Below are 6,000 nucleotides of genomic sequence, written 5' to 3'. Positions count from 1 at the left end.
GTCATCCCAGTTGGTGGCGATCACTAAATATTTGTTGGAACAAATTCCATACAGTAACTATTTGCTGTGTACAGGTAGGTAGCCGTGTTGGTCTGGATCGAAGTAAAATAAAAAAATTCCTTCAGTAGCACCTTAAAGACCAACTAAGTTTTTATTTTGGTATGAGCTTTCGTGTGCATGCACACTTCTTCTTCTTGCTGTGTGAATATTTACTTACTTTTGCCTTTCCTAATTCTTTGTACTCTTGGGGTTAGGATGTAGAGGATGGTACAGCAAGAACATAGTGTGATGGGTTTTGTGTTTGTTTGTTTTATTTTCAGGAAACTACACAGAAGCCTCATGTAAGTGGAGCCTACAGTTTTCTAGAGCGGAGCATTCATTCTGTAAGTGCAACTCTCTCTGGTTTCTTTTCTATGTTGATGGGATGCATAGTTCTCAAGCCTCAGCCCAGCTTGATTTGCATCTTCAGATGCACAAAATGAAAAGATTGTTGTGTTCTGTTGAATATGGGTCTGTGTTTAAAAGTTTGTTGTGAGAACCCTGTAGTTGAGGAGTTGGAAAGAAGGAAAAGAAGGAGACAGCTGAGTGGTGGGGTGCTGATAATGTGATTAATAGATTTCTCCTTAAGCAGTATTTGAATCTGTTCCTTGTGGACAAATGAGTAAATATAAACAGGTTCACAATGAAAATGATCTTTAATGAAACAGAAATCTGAATTACTTAATGGATCATCTGTGGATTTCTTATTTCCTCATAGTTGTGTGTTTGTGTATATCAGCTGAAAAACAGTATAAAGTAATGTTTTTGTTGTTACCTGAAAGATTAGCCAGTATTCTCGGTCCTCTAGATCTTTTGGATTAATCTAATGAATAAATTTACTGACATTTTCGAATAATTACAGCTTACATTTTTTTTGTTAATTTTCTCACTTAAAAAAACACCAAAAGATTAGATGTGACAGCGTCGTTTTGGATTAATCTGTTTCCCCCATACTTTTCTAAAGCATCTCATTTTACTTTTAGCATTGTAAGCTGGTAACATTCAGTGAACCATGCCTGTTCTTAGTTTGATCCACCGGTGTGTATTTATATCATAAAGGACTTGAATGGGTTGCAGTAAGGAAAGTAATCATCCATGAACACACATCCTGAGCCTAGAAATACAGTGGTACCTAAGTTTTGTAATTAATTCATACCTTATTCTCTCCTAAATAAAACTGCAGTCTGTCTGAAGCAATTCCACAAAATGTAGGATCGTTGTTGACTTAGATCCAATATGATATGGAGCCTCACAATATCACAAACTATGCCATTCCACATTCATTGATGGGTTTTGAGGGGTTAGGGAGGGACCAGGAAAGCGCTATTGCATACACACTTGTTGGACCCTAGTTGGGATCATTAACTCCCACCGAACAATAGTGTTGTCTGGAAAATGAGGCATTTCAGAGTAGATATTGTCTCACTCCATAGAAATTTGACATACTCAAGGTTTTCACACTTCATTCACAGAACCATTTGCATGCTACTTTGCTGATGAACCATAGCACATTTCCTACAAGGTTTCTGGATATTGCAGAAGATTTGGGAGGGTGTTCCATGGTCACCCAGTTCATGTTGCTTGTGGGTCCAGCTCCTTTGGCAGTGCTGGGTTACCCAATAGGCAGACCAAACACATGCTTAGAGCACCAACAAAGCAGGGGGCTGGGGAGAGAAAGAGGGGGAGAGGGAGGGAGAATTGGAAATAATTTGACATTTGCTATTTCACAAAAGCACTGAAGTAGTCATAATGGGGAAAGTCAGAATTCTTAGACTTCCTTACACTCCAGTGCACACTCTTTCTCCTTTTTTTCTGTTCTTTTTATTTATTGTCACTAACTAAACCAGAGGGTGTCCTACTAATATAAATCAAAATAATGTGAGGAAGTAGACCCTGTCGTGTGTTGCACATGACATCCATGCATGTACATTTCAGCATACATGTAAGTTTTATGTTATTTCAGAAATATATATATATATTATGGATTAATATTGTTTTTATTTTGAATGGGGGCATCATAATATTATCAGTGCTTAGGGCCTCTAAAAGTGTCATTCTGGCCCTGTCCTTTGGCTTTTCTGTTTCATCATGCGGACCGAGAGTGTGCCCTGGAAGAATGTATTCAACATTCCCCTATTCAATCCGTGTTTCTCCGAAAATAAGACACCGTCTTATATTTATTTTTCCTCAAAAAACCACACTATGGCTTATTTTCAGGGGATGTCTTATTTTTTCCCCTCCTCCTCCTCCTCCTGCCACGGCTGGCATTGCTGCTGCGCCTATCACTATGTCTTATTTTCAGGGTATGGCTTATATTCCTTTAATACTTAAAAATCCTGCTACAGCTTATTTTATGGCTACGTCTTATTTTTTGGAGAAACAGGGTAGCTGTCAAGTTTTCCCTTTTCTTGCAAGGAAGCCTATTCAGCATAAGGGACTTTCCCTTAAAAAAGGGAGAACTTGACAGCTATGCCCCTGTTGTCTGCATGTTGAAGGGGGGAATTTGGGACCAGGAGGCAAGCTTCCCTATAGTTACCCAGTTTTCTCCTTGAGGAATAAGCCTCTGAGAAAGCCCAGGGTTCCCCTAGAATACAGTCTGAAAACCACAAAGGAATGCAAATCTAATTTATAAGGGGAAAGTGCTTGTGTATCTAATAACTCTCCTCTTTGCCACAAGGGGGTGGGGAAGTTAGAACTTTGCATTTCAAGGAACGGTGTTTTGGTTATACTTCCAAGTAGCAGCTATTCACCCTGAGCGTTCTTTACAAATCTGTTCCTTTCATTGCTAAATGTGTTACTCTTTAGTTTTTCATCTCTGCCACAAGCGGTCCTATCTGTCATGGAGCAGCACTGTGGCAGTTAGCAGCATTTGACACAGTTGACATGTTGCGGGGGGGGGGGGATGGTGAAAAAGAAATTCTGTCACCACAGCACAGCAAGGCAGAGGTGGTGGAGGAATCTCCAACTTATGGGAGGTGGCAGTTCCTCGGCTAATTAGTGGGGCATTGTTAGGAAGCCAAACAATTTGTGTGTGATTAATATATTTCAATATCTGCACATGCAGACTAAGGTGGGGAGAAGAAGCCTTGTAGAAACAAGCCTATAGATTTGCATTACATAAAGGAAACAATAATGATGCTTTTTGGATTTGGGGAAAATGTTTGAATGTTGCCAAATTCCTTAGTGCCTAATTGCTGCCAGTATTTCCCCCTTGTGACTGTAACCTGACTAGTACTGTGAATATCAATCATTTTTAAGGGTTAAGGGGTCATTATTATTTCACCAATCTGAGACTGAAGTCCGAGGCGTTGCCTGGTAACAGAGAATGTAGATGAGCTGGCTCTTAAGTCCACCATATGGCCAGACATTTTGCTCTATTCGCCTGTGACATGACCTACACATGTAGTACATTACTGATTTATAGGATGGCTATTATAGTATTCTAGTTAGAATTTTATTTCGGACAATAGGCAGGTGAGTAATCTACTAAAGAGATATTTAAAAAGAGAACCCCTTCGAGGTGTATGTGACACATGAATGATAACACTTTAAATGATGTCATATCTTTAAAATAGTATCCATTCAGTTGACTTGGAAACAAAATAAACTTACACAATTCGCTGCACAAGATAGGTTTCTGCAAATTAATACAGGTATTGCTATTTCCATGGCCTGTGAAGCTGTAGAATGTCCAGCATCAGCACTGGACATCCAAGAACCATGGAAAGAGGGAAAACTTGCAGAGCTGGCCCAAGAAAACTTGATGTTTGGCACAGAAAATCTCAAGTCTGGCATCCAGCAGTGTATGTATGTATGTATGTATGTATGTATGTATGTATGTATGTATATGTATATATATATATATAAACACATGCATCCTCCAGCCTCTTTTCTACAATCAAATGCTGCCATAACTAAAAGTGATCCCACACAGCTGCTTCAGATATTGTGGTTGGAACTTCCCTATGTTTTGTGTTAACCATTGCATCGAGGTTTGAGCAAAGTGAATTCACTTTGCCATCAGTGCGCACTGCAAATATCATATGCAATAAAGCTGGATGTTGGAAGATTCAGGACAGATAAAATAAAGTACTTCTTCATGCAGCACATGGAACTCACTCCCACAGGAGACACTGGATGACCACTGTTTGGATAGCCTCAAAGGAGGGCTGGACAAAGTTATGGAGGATAAGGCTATCCAATAGCTACTATCCATGTTGGCACTAATCTGCCTCCACGATTGGAGGCAGTAGTACTTTTGAATACCAGTTGCTGGAAACCACAGGACAGGAGAGGGTTCTTGTGCTCAGCTCCTGTTTGCAGCTTTCCCACAGGCATCTGGGTGGGGACACCGGACAAGATGCTTGACTAGGTGAGTGACTGGCCTGATTCAGCAGGCTCTTTTTATGTTACTATGTTCAGAGTGGGTTTCTGAGGACCCTGATGTTCTCAACTGTGGACCAAATTTCATCACCACCTCTCCAGATCTCTGTCTGACTCTTGGGACTGTCACTAGGCCATCCCCATGCAGCATCCCTTAATTGCCATGCCTTTCACACACACCCCAGTGCTTTTGTCTGCCAGGAAATGTGCACTTCAACTGCAATGATGCCTCTCGCTTGTTTGGGAAAGTAGGGTATAAAAACCTCTGGCTTTTGTGTGGCTAAAGAGTGACAAAGTTCACACCTGTAACTCCATGTACTTTTGCCTCTGGCCCCACCCATCCCAATGAGTGTGGCCCCTGAAAGGCTGCCCATACGGGAATGTGGCCCCTCGGCTGAAAAAAGTTTCCTTGGCATTGCCCTAAAAAAGCAGAGGCATTGTGGGAAAAGATGCATAGATTTAGCCACCTGACCAGGAAGGGATAAAGTTAGTGGGTAGGGCAGGCATAATCACAGGGCCATGTAAGGAACAAGGATTCTAGGTGCTGGCTAGCACCTGCTACTTCTTTTGACACCCTTTTTCTTTTTGCTAGGCTGTGTGTGTGTGTGTGTGTGTGTGTGAGAGAGAGAGAGAGAGAGAGAGAGAGAGAGAGAGCACATCAGCCTGAAGCTAACTCTCTTCCTGTCTCTCCCCCCTCCTTGTATGAGTCATTATCTATCACATTTGCATTTTTTATTATTATTGGGGGGTTTTTTTGGTGGCTGAATATATTTTCCCCAAAGTGCATCAACCCTTGTATCTTTTATGGGATTGATGTGTGCTTCTAGCTGTCTAATCCTATATAATAATGTCCATGTTGTCCCTGCGTCCAGATGTCCCGTGTGTCCCTGGGGTACTGCGCATGTCCCCCAGAGACACAGGGATTGGACGGAGGGACAACCAGGGACACAGGGATTGGACCCGTGCTCTCGGGACACAGGGAACAGCCAACTGCCGCTCCGCCAACCGCCGCTCCGAAGCCCAGTCTCATGCTGGAGGTGCGCGGTGAGGCGGCGGGGGAGAGAAGCGCTCCCCCCCCCCCGGCAGCCTTGCCGCACACCTCCGGCATGGGACGGCGCTTCCTCGGGGAACCCGAGGAAGCCGAAGCGGCAGCGGGCGCGGAGGGAGGCCCGCTTTGGCTTGGCAGCGGCGGGAAGAAGGGGAGGAATTCCTCCCCTTTTTCCCGCCACCGCCAAGCCAGTCCCGGAGCCGAATTGCGGCGCGGCGGGGTTTTTCGCTGTTTGCCTCCCCCAGGGGAAGGCAAACGGCGAAAAGCCCCCGCTGCGGACTGGCTTGGCGGTGGCGGGAACATCCCGCCACCGCCAAGCCAGTCCCGGAGCCGAATTGCGGCGCGGCGGGGTTTTTCGCTGTTTGCCTCCCCCAGGGGAAGGCAAACGGCGAAAACCCCCCGCTGCGGACTGGCTTGGCGGTGGCGGGAAGACCCGCCACCGCCAAGCCAGTCCCGGAGCCGATTTGCGGCGCGGCGGGGTTTTTCGCCGTTTGCCTCCCCCAGGGGAAGGCAAACGGTGAAAAACCCCC

General features: G+C 44.3%; 1 protein-coding gene across 2 annotated transcripts in view; it reads left to right on the top strand.

Moving 5' to 3' along the window:
• Positions 1 to 321: 321 nt before the first annotated feature.
• Positions 322 to 6,000, top strand: part of RBFOX1 (RNA binding fox-1 homolog 1) — an 882,054-nt gene continuing 876,375 nt past the window's right edge. Inside the window, exon 1 of one of the 2 annotated variants that reach the window (XM_088656526.1) lies at positions 322 to 383. The gene's annotated coding sequence lies outside the window, so the exon portion shown is untranslated. The remainder of the gene's footprint in view (positions 384 to 6,000) is intronic. The other variant, XM_035132149.3, reaches the window with a different exon arrangement.

The sequence above is a fragment of the Zootoca vivipara genome, chromosome 13, assembly GCF_965207765.1.
Source record: "Zootoca vivipara chromosome 13, rZooViv2.hap1.1, whole genome shotgun sequence".
NCBI lineage: Eukaryota > Metazoa > Chordata > Lepidosauria > Squamata > Lacertidae > Zootoca > Zootoca vivipara.
Note: the sequence above shows the minus strand (reverse complement) of the source record. Positions and strands in the feature narration are given on the sequence as shown.